Here is a 21,206-nt window from a genome sequence, read left to right as displayed (position 1 = left end):
CTTCGGAGATGCCGAGGTGCCGGAATTTAGTCCCGCAGGAGATCTTTTACGTAAATCTACCGACACGAGGCTGACGTATTTGAGCACCTTCAAATACCATCGGACTGAGCCAGGATCGAACCTGCCGAGTTGGGGTCAGAAGGCCAGCGCCTTAACCGTCTGAGCCAGTCAGCCCGGCTTTGTTATTATTATTATTATTATTATTATTATTATTATTATTATTATTATTATTATTATTATTGTTGTTGTTGTTGTTGTTTCGTTATTCTCATTAATAGAGGTAGTTGGAACTTATTAAAAGGCTTGATGACTTTCGCAAATTTTTTTCATCCAAAATCTGTTCATGAACCCACTGTGTTGCCTCTTCCGTTCTTCTGACCACCATGTACAAGTCATACTGCTAGTTTTCACCACAGAAATATGTTTATTTTCTGAGGTCCTGAAGACGTCGCGATTTTTAATGATGTCTGCCCTGATTTTCAATTCAGTCAGGTTTCATCTTGTTTCCTCCAGCCATTTTATTTTTCTATTTCGGGAATTTATTACGTTGAATTATCTTGTTGTCAGTCTACTATTATCCATCTTAAAAATGTGTCCAAAATATTCAAACGTCTCTTCCATGGGCCTACAGTACTGTATCAATGAAACTATCCGTGTGACAATATAGGTCTGCAATTTGCCTTTTGATTTTCTTGTGTGTGGCCGAGAGTATTTCTAAGAATTTTTACGTTCTTGATTTTCAATATCTGCAATTTTAGAATACCTCCTAAAGTTAACGTTTTTTATTTCTTCCGGTAGGCTAACTGTTTTGTAATGTACACTATTTTTGTTATTATTATTGTAGTATATATGACACTGTAAAATATGCATAACGTCGAATGATTTAGATGACTGCTTACTTATGTCTTTCATGGTAAGTGCCTTGAACTACTCCACCACGGCGATAGGCATCCATAGCTCCAGGCTACTTCAAAATTCCATCATTGACTCTAAACTGGGTGATGTGGACTGGGGACTACTGGCTGCCATGTGAGTCCGGCATTGCTTGTTTCTTGCTGACTCGCTTTCTCGATTAATTACTTATTTGGTTGTTCACTCCTTAACATATTGCACTTATTCATTTATCTGATTTCCAGCTTAATTACTTATTCGTGTTACTTATTTCCTTACTTAGTTTTCTAGCTTAATTGCTCATTTACCTGCTTCCTCTTTAATCGTTTGCTTGCTTACTTGCTTGCCAGCTTCTTTGGTTACTATTTTTTTTACTTATTTAACTACCTAAGTACTTACTTCCTTGCCGGCTTCATTGCTTGATTGCTTACTTACTTACTTTCTTACTTACTTACTTACTTACTTACTTACTTACTTACTTACTTACTTACTTACTTACTTACTTACTTACTTACTTACTTACTTACTTACTTACTTACCTACTGATCGAAATAGTGGGCCGTGCGTTTAGAGGCGCGCAGGTGTGAAGTTGCATTCGGGAGATAGCGGGTTTGAACCCCACTGTCGTAACCTGGAAGATGTTTCTACGTCGTTTCCTATTTTCACCCCAGGAAAAAGCTGGTGCTGTACCTTATTTATTTAGGGCTCGCGCCCTCTCTTACACTTAACCACTATAAACAATAAAATCTAAAAATGTAAACACAAAAGTAAGATATAGAAATTCTAAAAGGACATAATATTACGGACAGATAATTCTAAGACTAAGTCAGGCCTACATATCAGTATGGCAATTAGTGTGATAATACTAATACTAATACTAATACTAATACTAATACTAATACTAATACTAATACTAATACTAATACTAATACTAATACTAATACTAATACTAATACTAATACTAATATAATAATAATAATAATAATAATAATAATAATAAATGAAGAAAACCCATTCACATAAAACAAATACACAATGATTCACACAACTCAGTTTTATGTTCCCAGGAAAAAACTTTCGGCAGGCAGATTTGAATTTATGAGAGGAAGTAATGTGCCGAATGTCCATTGGGAGTGTATTCCAGAGTCTCGATGCAGTAACTAAAAAGGAATGATTGTAGGAATTCGTTCGACTTAGTGGAATTTCAAGCAGGGAACCAGAACGGGTACTAATTTCGTGGAATGAGGAAAGGAAACGAAAATTAGAAGAGAGGTAAGTAGGAGTGTTCATCGAGAGCACTTGGTAAATAAGTGTCATTAGTTGAAAATTCCTTCGGTCATTTATGCGTAGCCATACCAATGTTTTGAAATATGGTGTGACATGAGCGTCATGTCGCAGTTGGAAGGCATATCGTATGCATGAGGTTTGTGCTCGCTGAAGTCTCAAAGCTTGTTCAGCATTTAGATTGACAAGTACCGTATCACAGTAGTCTAGAATTGGGAATAGTAGTGCTTGGATTAATTTTAATTTAAGTTTTTGAGGAAAAGAATTCTTGTGACGTTTCAGGGGATATAGAGCTGCATGAACCTTTCTACATACATTTGTTACAAGTTCATTCCAGGTCAGATTCTCATTGATGGAGATTTCAAGATTAGTTACATTTTTTTACGTACGGTACAGCAATGTCATTAGTTATGATTGGAGGAGGATTGATATTGTTTATTACATGTAATAATTTAGAGTTTCCTATGATAATACTTTGTGTTTTACGAGGATTTAGGATTAAGTGGTTGTTTTTAGCATAGGCGGTAAACCTTTCAGTATCCGAATTAATATGCTGAACTGTTTCTTGTAAATTGTTTGTAGTGGTGTGTTTGTATATCTGCATATCATCAGCATATAAGTGGTAGTTGCAATACTGAAGTGTTGAAGATATGTCATTAATATGCAAGACGAACAGTAAGGGACCTAGAACAGACCCTTGACGGACACCGGATGATTTTACAGCCCATTGGGATCTTTGATTGTTTACCACAATGCACTGGCGACGATTCCTAAGGTACGACTTAAAAACATTTAGAGCTATCGGGCCGATATTCAGAGAGCGTAGCTTGGATAGTATGTCTATATTTAGCGTGTCGAACCCACTACTAAAGTCAAGGAGTGTCAGTATCGTCACCTGCCGTTTGTCCATTGCTAGTCTTATATCATCTGTTACTCGAAGAAAGGCAGTCGTATTACTGTGTCCCTTTCTGAAGCCAGATTGCAATGGGTCAAAAACAGAATGTCTGGTTAAGAATTCTACTAGCTACTCGTGTACAACTCGTTCAAGACCTTTCGAGAAAGGGGGAAGAATCAAAATAGCCCGGTAATCAGATGGCGCATTTGCAGTGGTACCGGTATGCTTTAATACTGGGGTTACTAGAGCATCATTTCATGCAGTTGGAAACGTCCCTGTGGTGAGACAGTGGTTCACAATGTGGGTTATAATTGGTAGAACCGCGCCAATAATGTTTTTATAAAGGCTAATGGGATGTTATCTGCTTCTTTAGCTTGTGACTTAACTGAATTCAAAATACGCATTACATCATTTACACTGACAGGGTGAAAAGAGAAATTATGTTCGTTTTCTATAGGGTCACTGTTTCTTTTATTTCTATTAATATGATTTTAAGGTTGAGATTCCTTTATTGGGTTAGTTACGAAGTGAGAGTTAAGTGTATCAAGAGATATAGTTGGCACATGTGGCTCTTTGCATTTTCCAACTCCCATAGCTCGAAGATCGTTCCAGGTTTCACGTGCATTTAAGTTCCTTGTTACATTTTAATGTGATTAAATTTGCTATTGCGAATTAATTGCTTTGTTCTGTTACGTAAAAGACGATACTGTTCAAAATCTAGTTCATTATTTGTTTCCTTGTATCGGCGAATCATTGCGTCATTGCGAGTCATTGTTGCTTTTATATCGCTTGTTAACCAAGGTGCAGGCGAGCGAGTGACTCTAGCTTGCCTAACTTGAGCATGCTTGTCATATAGTCCTATGAGTAAGGAGTTAACTCTTGTCACTTTCATGTCTGTGCCATGCAACTGCTTTATATCTTCCCAAGGTAAAGTGTACGCATCGTTTTGGAGTTGTTGTAGATCGATATTCTTCAGATCCCTGTAACTAATTTATTTAGCTTTGTACATGTAGAGAGTAGCACAGGTAAATTAAGTCATGAGTTGAGAGGCCAGGTACAGGAAATGACCATACTTAAGAACTTTATGCTGGTTATTTGCAATCAGGAGGTCAATTCCAGTATGGCTTGTATATCTAAGTGTATGAACATGATAAGTTGCGTCTAGTGGTAAGATCGTCATGTCGATGGAGGTAAATAGGTTGCTGATTCGGTCTGATTTGCCAGTCGGGGCTAAGATGTTTGAGTTAAAGTCTCCAAAAAGTAGTATATGCTCGTAGGTTGGTACTAGTTTGAGGTCAGATTCAAGGTCAGAGATGTTAGTAATATTCGATGGTTTATGGACAACTCCTATCAATACTTTTAGACGGTTAAATATGTTCTCAGCAAACATATATTCCGTATTTGGAGTGATGCCAGATGATGATTTGATAGTAATTCTACATTTAATATCATCTCTACAATATACTGCTACACCACTACCGCGCCTGACAGTACGATCATACGGATAGAGACTATATCCTTCTAGTTTTACAAGGGTAGAGCTAATTTTATCGGACAACCAGGTTTCAGTAACACACGTAATATGCATGTTAGAGGTTGATAAATAATAATAATAATAATAATAATAATAATAATAATAATAATAATAATAATAATAATAATAATAATAATAATAATAATAATAATAATAATAATAATAGGTAAGTCTCTTTCTTCTTCTGCCGCCTCGTCAAGTGCCATATCCTCTCAAAAGTTCGGCTACTATCATAGAGATTCTAGCTTTACATGACGCATCGCAGAACAACTCAATAGTGGAACAATTGAACTAAGCCTCCAGAATTATCAATACAATAAATGCGTCTTCTTCCTGGTATTCTCTTGCCTTGTATCTGCCCTTGAATGTCCAGCTGCAGTACCGGATATTTCACTCCTCGCATCACATGACCGAGATACTGGAGCTTTCTGATTTTGACCGTATTTAATATTTCCTTTCTCTTTCATATTCACCTCATTACCTCATCGTTTGTGACCTTATCTGTCCAATTCAACCGCAGTTTCCTTCAGTACGTCTATAACTCAAATGCCTCTAATCTGTCCATTTCTGTTTTCCAGGTCTCAACTCCATAGAACAAGTTGGAGAAGACGTAACATCTCATAAGTCTAATTTTTAGATGTAAACTAAGGTATCTTCCCCATAACACTCTCCTCATATTATTGAATGCACTTCTGACTTGGTTGAACCTGGACTTTATTTCCTAAGCACAGTTTTCCATGTATTCTATATTAAATTAACAATCCTTCTTCTTTCGTTTCAGCCTCTTTTTGGTATGTTTAACTAATCGTTTCGCTGCGTGTTGTTCTTTTATTAGTGATCAGTATTTCTTCATTCTTTCTGATCTTTATTTCCTTTCATTTTCCTAGATAATTGGTTTGGTTTTTAATGTGAATTTGTCTTGGAATCTTATATTTTCGTCTTTAGTTATTACCTAACCTGTTCGATCGAATAGTGAATTTTCTGCAATTTTTAGTTCAACTAGGTCTTCTTCAATATCTTTAAATCAGCTGGGCTTTGTTTTGCGGTTAAGGAAGAAGCCAAAGATTTATTTCCTTGATTTTATTATTACTAATTATTATAAATACAACTTCCCCCAAGCGTAGGCTGCCACAAGGACAAAGTATATCGACTACACAGTATTTTGAGTTCTGAGTTACTGCTGAGTTTGCTAGTGTGCCAGATAGAAGCAACCACCACGATGCCCAGGAATAAATTTGAAATGAATTTGTGGTATGGCATGATGTATGGTTCTTCAAATGTTATAGAGATGATTGCGGAGTATGGCCACTGGACCTCGTATTGTGGTGATAGCAACGTCGTGAAGTCATGTCCGTTTGAGAACGAGAGAATCCAATAGCTGTACAAGAAATTTAGGGATTTTGCCTCGAGCTCCGATCATGAGTCCATGGACGGAAATATTGTCTAGGTGATATTTATCTTTATAGTAGTTTACAGTTGGCTGGTAAATTGACTTCTTTTCGGCGTCCACTTCTTCGGCCTGACCAACGTGCGACTTGAAGCGTATTGTGGGATCTAAGATTAGTCATTGCTTGCTAGCTGGTTGAAAGGCTATCATATCAATACACCTGTTACTCCCGTCGGTAGCTAGGCCAGAGACCTGTTCGTGCACCGTGAAACCATGATCCTTCAGCGAGGTCGCAATTATGTGTCGTATTGAATGATGGCGGGAATTTCCCAATACCTCGCCGTGAGGACGTGCACCCAGGACATGGATAAGAGTTTCGTGCTCCGTGGCAACGTCGACAGAGGGAGTTGTCCTGGGACCTTCCCGGCACGGTGCGAACGGCGCACACATTCGCTGTCATCTTGATGGCCTCTCTCGATTCCGCACAGGATAAGCCTCGGTGATCTCTTATCCATTTGTTCCCTGGCGTGTATTCCTGGAAGCGTCCAAACATAGAATTCATTCTAAGAAGATGACTGTAAAAATGTATCCTTCCTTTCCGCATAGTATCGGAGAGTTTTTCAATCTTCTTGTAGAGTATTTCATTCTTATTATGTACTTTCTTATTATCCTGAAAGTTTGGTCCTATGATCTTTCTTAAAATTTTCCTTTCTTTTAGCTCGAGTTTCTCCATCTGGCCTTTGAGTTTTATGTTTAGTGTTTCTGCTGGGTATAGTGCTTTTGGATTAATCACTGTTTTATAAAGTTTAATTTCGGACCCCCATGTAAAGGATTTCTTGTTGTATGTACCTTTCGTTAGCTGGAAGGTCAGATCAAGTTTATTTTTCCTGCATTCCATTGCTTTGCATTCCACAGCATTCCAATTAATCCATTCTCCGAGTTATTCGAATATGTTTACCATTTCAATCTTTTGTACTTGGACTTTCAGGTATTTATGTGGGTGTTTGTTATTTGTCACAATTTTGTTTTTGTTTTTTTAGAAGGAGATATGATGACCTTGTTCCTCTAGTACAAGAATTTACTCCCTTGCTTCCTCCATTGTTTCAGCAAACAAGACCATATCATCTGTAAAAGCATCACAATTGATTTTAAGGTTGATCATTTTGCAACCCGGTCTAATTCCACTCTTTATATTTTTGTTCCATTCTCCGACTACTTTCTCAAGCGCACAGTTGAACAACAACGGTGAGAGCCCATCCATATGTCTTACTCTCATTCTTATTTCGAAGAAATCTCATACTTCACTCATGGATTTAATTCTTGAAAACGTATTTATGAGAGTAGCTTATAGGAAATTATTTTTTATCAAAAAAATTTCCACCAAGACTGATGAAAGGGATTATCTGTCACTTGAATCATATGCCTTTTTGAAATCAATGAAGAAGATTACAAACGGCCTTGCCCTTGATTTTTGGTATGCCATAATGTTTTTCAGGCTCTGCCGTGTTCAAAAAGACTTTAGAAAGAATCTCGTATGTTACATCTAGCAATGATATGCCTCTATATTTTTGGGCCTGATTTCAAGCCCTTCATTTGAATAGGGTGGATGATTGAAGGGACGTAATTAAATTTATGTCATCTTTCTTCACAATTCGGACACTGATTTTTCTTCAGACGTGTTGTTGTTTCTTAGTACTGAAGTGATCTTTTGCAATTTTTCAGCTGTCGATGGTTCTGAACCTGGATTTTTAAAGTTATTTTGGATTGACTGAAATTTTCCGAGGATTGGTTCACAATTCAAGAGTTTCTCAAAGTATTTTGCTAGTATGTAGCAATTTTCTGTGTTATTGTGAACAGTGGCCCCATATACATCCCTAAATTTGAGGGTGGGTGCTTTCTATCGTGATAACTTTCGCTTGGAAGTTCTATAGAAGCTTTTCGAGTTGTTTTTGGTAAATTCTTCATCAGTTTGGAAGAGAGTTTTATTTTCATGTGGCTCTTTAACCTTTTTAATACTTTTATATACCAGTTTGCTCATGGTAATGAAATTTAGCCTGCTTTCTTCTGTTTTTGTGATTGCCAATTTTGCCATGTCTGTTTTCTTGTTTCAATGTGTGCATCACATTCTATTGACCACCAGGCATACTTTCTAGTTTCTATTTGACGTGCTATCTGTTCAGCTTTAGTAAGTAGGTTTTCCTTGATATTCTCCCAACTATGGGTCTGAATTGTTACCTTTGCTTTTGTGAAGTCATCTGAATTTAGTATTTCTTTCCGTTTTGTACTTCCTAACCTTTATTTGCTTTACTTTGTATTTTCTGTTTGGGATGACGTTGTGCTTAATTTTAGAGAGGTAGTGGCTCGAGTCCAAATGGTTACCCCTGTATACCTTAACATTCATGATTTCTTTGTGAAAGCTTTTCTCGATTTCCACATGATTAAGTTGGAATTCCCTTAGACTTGGATTTGGGGATACCCACGTCTTTTCTTTTCAACGTAATTTTTAAAGCTGTAGATTTAAGAATGAATTTGTATGCTTTGCAAAGTTCTATTAGCCTTATGCCGTTTATATTCGTTCTATGGTGGTCAGAAAAAGCTCCAACGAATTGTTTATATATTTTTTACCAATCTATGCATTAAAGTCTCCAGGAAGGATGATATTATTCCTATCTGGAATTTTCTGAATAAGGTTACCTAGATGATTCCAAAAGATCAACTTTTTCTTTGTTTTTCCTATTATCATCAATTATAGGGGCATGTGCATTGTTAATTGTGCAGATTTTGTCTGTGCTTTTGAACGTAAGACATGAGAGACTTTCAGATTGGGAATCAAAATCAACTATTGAATTCAATCTTTTTTTTGTCAGATATAAAAGCTGTTCCAGTGTATGGTGCATGTTTCATCACTCTCTGTTCTACTTTATATATATTAAAACCTTCAGAATCGAAGGTGTCTGTACCTATATTTCTTGTTTCTTGAACGGCCGTAATGAGTATGTTGTAGTTCCTTAGTGTATCCGTTAGATGTTTGAGTTTTCCAATTTTTAACAATGCTAAGTACATTGGTTGTCTATGTTGAAATTTGGATGAGATTCCAAGACACTGCGACTTATCTTTCTTTGTGTAACGTTGCAGACTCCACAGAATCCGAATGTCTGCTGACATACTGGCGTACGGTGGATCGTCCACCTGGGGTAAGTTGTTTGACGTCACACACTTCCTTGACTGATGAAAGTTATTTCTGGGGTGGTCCGAAGACCACAAAGATACAACAAAGTTTGTGAGTCGTGGAGGCAGTTCTTCCACTTGCTCCGCCGTTGGAAATCTGAAGTTTCTCTTCCACCTCTGAGAACGTAGACCAGGTTTCACCTAGCATCCAAAGGTATAGTCCCTCACAGGGTACTATCATTCGCAGCCAGATGAACCCAGGTTTTTTAAAGAGATGTTTCTCCACCCCCTCCTACTTCCTCATCACTTACAAAATGAGGTCGTGGACTTGGGACCGGCAATGGTGAAGTTCAAACGTGACTGAAATGTTCTTTTCATCCTGGATTTCCATTATGTCACTTTTGTGTGTAAATAAGGGTAGTTATGAAACTACAAATATTGCTTAATTTTTTCCATGTTTGACATACATTAATTCAATGCCATCTCAAAAGCATTAAAAATATAATTTTAATGCACGTATTTAAATCGTTTCAGCGAAATAAATTATAATGAATTGGGATATTTAGTTATCTTTAACGAGTTCATATACCAATATGATAAAAATGACAGATAAATACTATGCTTTGAGAGATACGACAAAAGTCAAAGCACCAATGTTGTAGATCACTCCAATTTGAACGGAGATTGCTTCATCCGTTTTGTGATAGAAATTACCGTTCAGTCAGGAAATACCTCGAAGCGAAGGTCTGCGCCATCATTAGAATTGCCTCGATATTTCGATATTCTTTGAGGATAAAAGTGAAAAATTTACAGATCTTGGAAATTTTCCGTCGAATACAGGCTAAACCGCAAAATTTGCAAAATTTCAATTTTCTACCTCGTCTCGCAGGTTGTGTCGCAATCTTGATTTTGGAGCAGCTGGGTAAAAGTTAAGACTCCAGGAATCTAAAACTAAAAATATGCAGCTGGTCATTATTACCCTTTAAACGGATTCTGACAAAATAGTCAATGTACTGTACCTGTACCTGTCTAAGGCTTCAGTACATAAGCAAGTTACCGTGGTTCATAAACAGGATATTAGAATGGAACGCCTCCGATGAGCTTCGAACTCAGCCCGGATATCGAAGTCTTATCTTCTCCTACTAGAATGATTCGCTAGCTTAGCCGGAGAGCATTACGGGTCTGACTGGACCGTCCGATACGGTGATAATCTTCTAATAATCTCTATAGTAGGGGAATATTAATTATGAGAGGAATACTGGTTCATTAGTAATGAGAAGAGAAACTATATCTTATATAACAACTTTAATATAATAGTGAAACACATCTTATTCACATGGATATGCCATACAACACTTTACAAATAATCTTTAGGGTGGTCTTGACGTGATAAATGTCGGTAGTCTCTTTCTACATTTCTTTTTACGTTCAATTATTTCAAACTTAAGAAGCATTCCCTCTAGAACTATTTACACTATTTCAAACTAAGAGAGGCGTTTCCTCTTGAATTATTTCCACTACTTCAAACTTAAAGAGGCGTTTCCTCTCGAATTATTTGCACACTGCACTTAAACTTATCACTTTGCTCACACATTTAATTAGTATGGGCAAACCCCGCTATAATTTTGTTTACCTGTCGAGAATTAATATATTCAAATTATATCAAGTTACGATATCCTATAAACTGAAGTGAACGTACGTTTCTATGACTACATTTCCAAATATTTGAAAGTCGTATCATGTCATTTCCCTAAATTAAACATTGCTGAATATGCAATATATAATACACACGCTTGTTTCATTAGGATTCCAGCAAATATATCCACATGACATCATGTACAAAGTTGCAACCTGTATACAAAAAAACGTAGAACTACTTCAACATTTAATATCTCATGAATATATAATTGGCACTTCCTGTAATAAAATATACAAACATATGCACTTTAAATACACTAGATAAAATTGCAGCAAGTTCAATCAATCTGTCGATAGTAACAGTGAACATAAACTTTCACTGTATTCAAGGAGAGAATCTAGGCCTCCTCAGACATGAATATGCTAATCTGTAACCGTAGACGTTTCAAATGGTTACATAAGACATTGGTGGGATCGTTCATCACAGAATAATGGAGCTCAATCGACGGTGTCAATAATAAATAGTAGCTTAAGTCATTGTCTCGAGGGGAATACGACAGACAATACTTCTCTACTCTTCACAGACAGAGCGAGGACTCGGGCCCGTCTCCGTCACCTTTAGCCGGGCATCATAAATCACTCCAGCCGCGGCCTGGTTCACTTTAATCACACAACGGGTCACCTTTTCTGGGTCCCTTTCAATCTATCCTTTCACAGCGGAATGCATCATTCCTTTCCTGTTATTACATCTCGTACCTACCTCTGGCCTTAATTATTTTATCTGTGGCGCGGCATATTCCTCGTGCTAATCAATTTATGTCGAAAGGAGCTTCATCTACATCTACATTTCGGAATACCATGTCCAAACTACAGCCTGGACAATAATCTGTCTCTTACCCCTCGACACACTGAAAATATGCCACATGGCAGATGACCCTATTACATGGGTCAAGTTGTTTCAGGCACTTCCCAGCTAAATAAGTACACAATGCATATTCCTTTCTCATGTCTCATTCGTTGCCTCCGATGTCTTAAATTCTAAATAGGGTTTTTCTATATCATTATGTGAAGCGTCCAATCAACATATTGAGAAACTTGTGATGGCTCCTGTTATCTAGTGAATCGGTGAGGATCTGAGTCATTTATACAGAATATTTACGCCCAGTTATTTTACGACACTTCGCACTTAGTTAATCTAGGCTTCTTAAATCTACGTCATGCACTACAATCCCTTATAAATAAACAGAAATGAAATATGGTTGCCCAAACCATGAAGAAATATTTCCTATAAAAGCCATGAAATGAAATGTTGTTATCCCGGTGAAATAGCATACTGGCGATCTACGTTACATCTACATGCAAATTTACTCTGTATTCGCAATAGGGTACGACGTCCACGTCCAAAGCTACAAATAGTTGGAAATATACTCATCCTTCAGAAACTACGAACACAGCTTTACAGGAGGGCACACCCATGTGTTTACTCGGTCTGCATGATGCCTTCAGCGATGTGAAGTCCTTTGGTGACAAACTGGCAAGTGACGAACGTGACGGATTGATCTCGTGCGATGTTCTGGACGATCTATGCTACACCGTGCGAAATTCCGGCAGGCAGCTAGATGTCCCGTTCTCTCTGCAACACAGGGCGAAACTCCGACGTTCTTGTAGACTCCTTATCTAAATGAGGGGAAGTTATTTCATGTGAAGGCGTTAGTTTATATTACACATCACAGATTAAATGTATGGTTGGATCTGCACAATGACAATAGCGCCCCAGCATAATGACCGTTATGTCTCTGAAGCTCGACATCATTCCTTCCTCATCTACCTATCCCTCTTATTGACAGCTACTCTAAGACCTGAAGCTCCATTGGTTCATTTAGAAACGTCACTGGATACGCTGCTAATGTGCTAGCACTCTCGTATTACACAACAATAATTCAGGCATACTCTACTGCACTTAGTCATACGTAAGTCGAGCTCTCTACTGCGTTAGGGATTGATCTAAAGTGGCACTGCCTTTAATCATGCCGACAATGAGCCGTTCATTCAATTTCCTAATATTTCACGTTCATATCGAATGCACTCGCTCCACGTACTTGGTTGAATACTTGCCTATTTATGTTAATTGAGCCGTATTAGTTTAGGCATATATGAGGCTCGATGTGAGACCTCTTCATCACACGGAAAGCGATCATCACGGTTTCGTACCGTTCCTACTATACTTGTTTCCGGCACACTGTACGCGCAAACAGCTTACTTAGGGTGTGGTTATTTCCACATACATTCACAGACTTTAATCAATCACTGTATTACACTGCTCAGAACGATTTTTTCATAAAAGACTCGCACACAAATCACGACGAACTGGTAATGAACTGACGTTGAACTGAAAATGAAATGGTGGTGTCTGTTCCCCAGCTCAGTACTATAAAGGCAAGATGCCCTGAAGCTTGCGGTGGAGAAAAACACACCTCCTTCTCCAAATGTGCTACGGTAATACGTAACGTAGAGTAACGAATGGAATATCTATTTGTAGCTCCTGTACTCACATTTTCACTGAGTGAATATTATTAAAATAGCTTAGTGGATTCTCAAGCAATCTTTAAAGCGTGCTTTTGTCTCTGTCGGTGGATGATGACGAGCTTTAGGGGAATCCTTGAGCTGGCGGCCACGTTAGGGACCCAACATCTGGTAACCATTAAGACGCGCCCTTGTTACGGCGTAGCTACCGTTCTTTCAATTATGTAGAGCACTTCTCGGCTTCATAATTATGTGTAAAATTCCCTGATTCAAATGAATGTTTGCTTGTGGCTCTCCGTTGAGTATTTCGCGATTAATATTAATTATCTGGAGAAAAACAATTGAATTCGGCGAGTCGACAGTGGCGAATGAATGAGGGAAATACGGTCACGTGATAACGCGTCTCTTTTACTCTCGCTCGTAGTTGGAGTGAGAAAACTTCAAGTTCAAGCGCTCCTGCAATGCCTCGCTGCTAATTACCAGCAACTAGAGTTGGGTCACGCGAGTCAGCATACGGTCAATCGTATCCCGGAGCGGGTGGGAAAGTCCTAACTTGGACAGTTTTTACCGTAGAATGACGCGGAAAACAGCATATTTCATCTCCTTGGTGACATGACATACTATAGGTGATGTTGTGAACGGTCACAGTACAGACACACGGTCGTTACTATTTTATTTACATAGATGACACAAGCTTGGGTACGTTTATAAGTGCAGACGATCATTTCGAGATGTACTGCTCCTAAACGGTACATTATATCAACAAACAGTTAGCACCATCAGATGCGTTACTTATTGTTCTACATGTTAGGTTCCACAACATTTTCTCGTATCTCCAATATTTTGTGGTTAGATTGAGTTCGAATATTTGAATAGTGTGAAATGTGGGTACATTATTGTTTGCATACTTATGTATAAGCTAGAATCATGAAATTTGGCTCACGTATGGCCATTGGTCGTGCCAAAGTGCGCCCTAAATTTAATGGCTCTATTTTTCTTATAAGTGTGTCAAACAATAAAGTAAACGTGTAAAAATCACCAAATTTACATATGATCGAGAAATAAGCCAAATCGAACGTATAAGGGAGAGAGATACGACAAAAAGTCATAGGACCAAAGGTATAGATCATTCCATTGAACTGAAAATGTGCCATCCGTTTTGTGATACCACTTACCGTTTAGCCACGAAATACCTCGAAACGAAGGTCTGCAGCGGCATTAGATTTACCTCGATATTTCGATATCCTTCGGGGATAAAAATGTAAAGATCTTGGAAGTTTTCCATCGGTTACAGGCTAAAAAGTAAAATTTTGCCAAATTTCAATTTTCTAGCTCATCTGGCAGATTTTGTTGCATTCTTGATTTTGGTGGAAAGCGGTAAAAATTAGAACTTTCAAGAAACCAAAGCCAAAAGTCATGCAGATGGTCATTATTACACCTGAAACGGATAACTGTAGGAAAATTTCGCCAAAATAATCAGTATACAGTCACACGGTCGTTACTATTTTATTTATATAGATTATTATTATTATTATTATTATTATTATTATTATTATTATTATTATTATTATGTCCGACTCATTGTCTGAATGGTCAGAGTACTGGCCTTCGGTTCGGAAAGTCCAGGGTTCGATTCCCGATTTAACCTTCATTGGTTAATTCCAGTGGCTCGGGGGCTGGATGTTAGTGCTGCTCCCAACTTCCCTGCACCTCACACACCACCATAATAACACGCAGTTACCTACACATGGCAGATGCCGCCCACCCCCATCGGAGGTTTTGCCTACAAGGGCTGCACTCAGCCAGAAATATTATTATTATTATTATTATTATTATTATTATTATTATTATTATTATTATTATTATTAGAGGCTACCTGGCTGAGGTGGTAAAGGGGTCCCTGGTTCACCCGAAGGGACATGGGTCCGATTCCCCGTCGGGAATTCGAAAAATTTAAGAAACGACATTTCAGCCTCCGTAGGTGCACATGGCCATTAGACTCAATCATTCTAAGTCAAAAATGAGTACCAAGGGGCAAAGGTGGCCGGACTTGGAGCTAATCACTCTACCATGCTAAGTGCTCAGATTAAGGATAGTGAAAATCTTTGCCTTCCACCACTAACAGGGCCTTCATGGCCAGTACAGATATGACTTTGCTTTGCTGTTATTATTATTATTATTATTATTATTATTATTATTATTATTATTATTATTATTATTATTCATATTATATGTAGTAGTAGTAAGAATAAATGTGTCACGGTATCGTGGGATTCATGAAAGTGTTTTATCAGCCAAGAAAATTAAGGAGACCCCGATGTAATGAGATTAGTGTTATCCTGTAAGTGGTGTAAGTATGTAAGTGACAACATTTTGACTAGCTATGGTACCCAGAATATCGATCATTCCTCTTAATTGTGGCTAAAATTGGATGAAAAGTCCTCTTAAGTCACCTCATTATATGTCACGACTGTATTGATGCTATATTTTAGTATTTTCGCTCTATTTCACGACGAATTCCCCAAAACAGTTGCTCCGAAAAATCGCTACGTGGTAAGTTTACTCTAATACTTACCTTTCACATTTCACTCCCAGACGACAAATTATGACCTCAAAAATTAAGTCCATAGAAGTAAGCCATAATTTAATATCATCAATTGCAAATGTTAACGAAATTTAAGCCCTTTAGGCATTTTTAACCGAGAAATTACCAGAGTTTCTGTTTATTGTGCAAGCATCCAATGGCGTTGATAGAATTCAAATACTTTTGCTTGTATTTCTTCTATAATCTCTGGAATGCCTGTTTCAAACTACCGGGCGTACAACGTTTGTCATTCCTTCTGCTATTATTACTACATAAATAGTTATGTTATCTTGGTAGATTGAGTAACCATAAAGAAGAAGGCAGATTTGTTACACACATTAAAGTTTCTTAAAATAAAGACAAGGTGAACTTACCGGTACTGCGGGGTGGACAAAGAATTTATAGCTAGTATAAACGTTGCTATCGACGAGAAAGCGTGCTGCACGCACTCAAGTGAGTTGTAACGTTCCTTCTTTTGCACAGAGAGTCAAATTTTATGGGGCTCTATTGTAGGATTGTTTTAGGGACGGTATTTATGGTTTACAAGCACGAGGTTCAATTGTTTTGGAATGGTTGTTAACTGTGGCTTGCCATATAACAATACAAGACATTCTATACTGGCCATAAAACCTAGCACTTTACTTCAGAGGTATTTCCTTCGATGAAGCTGAACATTTAAGTCAGGAAATGCGGCTTATGATGAGATAATTTGCACTGCTGTCTAGCTAGATAGTTATATTTGATTATAAATATTTTCGAAGTTAATACACAGAATATCGACTTCTACTTACCTTCGTTTACGAATTTTAGAAGCTGATACGTCTCCTATCTCCTCACAACGTACCTGAAATAGTCAATTTTTCAATTCTCTAAACTTTATCATTAGCTAAAATCGACAGTTCATTGAACGAAGAACTACCTCCTTAGTATGATACATACCATTCACTCGTACCTTACAAACACTTTGAGGAATCAGTCACTACCAATTACCAAATGCCCATACATATTGAATAATTTTTAGTCATTTCACTATCGGACTTTGACACTTCACGAGTTATCAATAGCAAAGTGAGAAATGAAGAATCGTTAATATGTTTACTGGGATGTTTTGAATTTCACTGCTATTCGTACTTATTCTGCTTGTTTCTGCACAGCTAATATTTGGATAATGATACTTGAAAGCACACTTCTGATTTTAATCTTCGCAGAATGACCTGAGAACAGAGATCTTAATCGACTATATACAACATTTATACATGGAACTAACCTCCCTTACAAATGCTACTATGTTCATAAGTAGAGATATTTTGTTGTGTAGCAGTGAGTTACAGCGAATATATGATTTGTGATACTTTTTATTTAATGATCTCAGCTTGATTTATGGACAAAACCGAATATGCAGCTATACGAACAAAAAACCCACTAAAGAGGATGTATTTCGTAGAATGAACTGTCAATTTCAGCTATTGATAAAGATTTTAAAAAATGAAAAAATTACTATTTCAGGTACGTCATGAGGAATTAGCGGAAGTATCAGCTTTTAAAATTCGTAATAAAAAGGTAAGTGGAAGTGTGAAGAGGATTCTGCAGAATATAAATTTCCTGGTTAGATAATTTGAGAAACTTGTCCTGTTGGACTCTGCGTTCGCGTTCGACAAGCTAAAAATTATCGTAATGACAACCAACGCCTTGATTGTATCATCGTGAAAGCAGAAGTGAATAAGAATATGAATAAGCAAAATAGAAAAGGGAAGAAAGACGAAAGAGGAAGAAAAGCACAAGGGAAGGAATAAATAAAAAGAAAAAGGAAAATAAAGAAGGAAAAAGGAAATGAATTAAAAGAAATGGAATGTGTAAGGAAAATAAAAAATAGAATAAAAATGACAATGAGAATAAGAAATTATTTTTTTCATTATCATCATCAAGCACTGGTCCCTTACGAGACAGCTGGGTTCCGCCACCGAGTTCTGCTCAAAGAGGCGTTCTCGATATCGTCCCGTCTGATATTATTTACAAAAATGTTGCGAAATTTTCCCCAAGAATTCGGCATAGTTAGTTAAGGTATCATAACAGACTGTATGGGTAGAATACACCACCATATTTACAAAACTTGATGGTTTAGGTTTATATTTAAAACTGTGCAATGTTTCAAGTCTTATTGTACGTGGATTGTAGAGTATCCTGTGTCGCGAGGCAGCTTGATCAAAATCAAGCAGCTTCATTTACTTTGTATACAGTTCCCTAATAAATGTATTTCTTTCGTAGGTCTTCGTTAAACGTACCGCGCCATATTTCAAGTGGTCTGTCTGGAATTCATCTGCCTTCTGGTCGCTCCCATTGCATAGCGTTTTGCATGTACTAACTGTTTGGTGAACGAAAAATGTGCCCGGCTAGGTGCATTAGACTTCCGCCACATGTAATTTCCTGAAACCACTCTGTCACAAAATGTCCTCACTGTTGTCTCTGTCACGCAAAGTGAAACTCAAAATTTTTGCTTAAAGAACGTAGATAAAATACGTTTAAATTCCGAGCTGTCTGCGATGTAATTATCCACGTTTCCCTGTCATAAATCGCCGGTGGTATGACAGGTCTTTTATAAAGTTTGAGTTCCGTCTCTTTGTCGACCGTTGGAGGAGACCAAATAGTTCACAAGAACTGAGGCTTTGCCAATACTATATCCGACATCCACACTACAATCTTGTGATCAGACGCTACCGAGGTAAGTGAATAATAAGTAATAGGAACTTTTTTAACAAACAGCGTATATCCTACTTTAGTATTAATTTTCAACTAACACGTTCAAAACAGGGACATTTCTCAAGAACAGGTACAAAATAAGGAAAGGATATTCGTTAATTTTTCAAAGATAGGCCTACTCAGTTTTACGATTCTGGTAGCTTACTGAACTGCTCAGTGCTTCCAATAGGGATAATTTTGATGATTTATTACCACAAGTGCAGCCCTCCCGGATCTCTTATAAGAAAACACCTATAATTAACCTCAGAAAACGTAAGAACTAAACCTGAACATTCTCACTCCTCCATTTTGATTAGATATAATCAAACTAATTAAATAGTACGGATACATGAACAGAAAAGTGAGCATATGAATCCTTAATAATAACAAATAAGCAGGTGATTTATAAGATGCGAGAATATATCCATACAGCTATCAGTTATATATAATTTCCATTTATTTTGGAAAGACCTCCTGTATTTACAGGCTGCCGCTAAGAACAAGGTAAAACATGTCAATTTTATGTACATATGTATTAATAAAAGAACATTCAAAATTAGCTGTAGAGGTGGTACCTCATGATCTTGATGGAGGCTCGGAGGACGAGGGTCGCGATTTCCGGGATGAGCTTCATTGGGTGTTGGAAGCGCTTCCATGTGGCGACGAAGTGACGAGGTATGGTAGCGCAAGCTCCGACCATTATCCCTATTATTTCAATTTCCTGAAGGTGGTATTTTGATTTGTAGTAAGGGATAGTTGGTTTGTATTTGTTAATCTTTTCTAGATTAACCTCCTCTGGCTGACCGCTATGGTGCTCGAATCTGACCGTCGGTTCTAATATGAATCCTTGAGAGCTGTTTTCTTTAAAGACTATGATGTCAATTCTTTGCGAACTACCATTTACGGCCAGTCCGTGTACCTCCTCATGTACACTGAATCCCTTCTTTCTCAGTTCTGCGGCAATGAAGGATCTGATCTGGTGGTGCCGCGTGTTTCTAAGGAGCTCCCCGAGTGTGCAGAATCCCAGGACATGACCAAGAGTTTCTTTCTCTCCGTGGCAATGTCGACAGAGGTTGTTGTCCAGGGATCTGCCTGGCACTGAGCGCACCGCAGAAACATTAGCAGTCATCTTTATAGCCTCTCTCCACTCATTACAAGACAGTCCGGTATGATCTCGCACCCAAGAGTTTGCTGGTGTATACTCTTTGTAAATTTGTACTCCGAGTCCCTTTTGCCGTAGTGAACACCAGGAGGTGAATTCACGTTCTCGTAGCTCTTGACGGATCTTCTTAGTATCGTACCGGCCGTTCTTGGCGGTTATTTTCTGGGTATCAGCGTTTGTTAGTTTTAGGCGTTCTATACATTCCCGACTCTCCGCGTGACAATCCCTCGAAGCGACACCAAATGGATGTTTAGTCTTCAGCAAGATACTGCAGGCATTAATGCATTGTAGGTAAACTTCCCACGAGGTTTTAAACAGAGCGAGTCCTTTGTATTTCTTTCCGGTGTACACCATGCCATCTGGGGTATCCGTCGGCAACTGCAATATCTCCTTTGTTGCACTTTTAATCATTTTATCGCTATCGGATAAAAATTTCTGTGAAATTTTCTTGAAACTGCATGTCAGGAAAGGGTATATCAGGGTGGGACAGATTGAGGAATTTAGTGCTATGAGCTTTTGGTCTTCCTTTAGCAGTGGCGACGATGTTAGAAGTTGGAGCTTATTGTGAAGGTCTTTCATTACAGCAGTCTCGTCGAACACTAGAGTATCCCTGAAGGTAGTTCCAAGGTAACGAATTTGTTCGCCGTCTCCGATTAAGTCAATGCTACAGTCTTCTTCCATGGATAGCGACCCTTGCTTCAACTCACCTCGGATTACACATATCCCTGTACACTTCTGTGGATTGATATCAAGACCAATTTCTTCGAACCTCCTGCGGGATAGTCGAGTAAGATCTAAGGCGGCTTCTTTGTTCTTCCCGATGATGTCGGTGTCATCGGCAAAGCCCATTACGGTTATGGATGGTAGTTCGGGTGACAGAGATGCCCCGTAATGCCGCGAGAGACTATCTTCGCTTAGCTCGTCTAAGATATGATCTATGGCTAAGTTATAGAGGGCTGGTGATAATGGAGATCCCTGCATCACACCTCTCTTTATCGGGATAGGTTTTGTTCTACCCTTCTGCGTTTCGATTTGAGTGACGTTCCCGGCCTGAAGGTTGAAAATTTTGTCTCTGAGTTTTGAAGGTATTCCTTCGGACTGTAGAGTTTTTAGAAGGTGGCTGTGACCGATATTGTCAAATGCCTTTCGAATGTCCAAGAAAATTACCGTGATGTCTTCTTTACTCTGTTTAGCAGATTTTAACAATGCGCCGAGAATGGAAGTATTTATAATGGTGCCTGGAGTTGAACAGAATCCTCGTTGGTGTTCATTATAGTGGATGTACTCACGTAGGCGATTGTCAAGTACTCTTTCTATTACCCTCCTAATGACTGAACAGATAGTGATGGGTCGCCAGTTCGATACGGCCTTCGGATCGCCTTTCTTATATAGCAAAATTTTTCG

Source organism: Anabrus simplex, chromosome 7 (genome assembly GCF_040414725.1).
Source record: "Anabrus simplex isolate iqAnaSimp1 chromosome 7, ASM4041472v1, whole genome shotgun sequence".
NCBI lineage: Eukaryota > Metazoa > Arthropoda > Insecta > Orthoptera > Tettigoniidae > Anabrus > Anabrus simplex.
The sequence above is the reverse complement of the archived record's forward strand: the minus strand, read 5'-3'. Positions refer to the sequence as shown.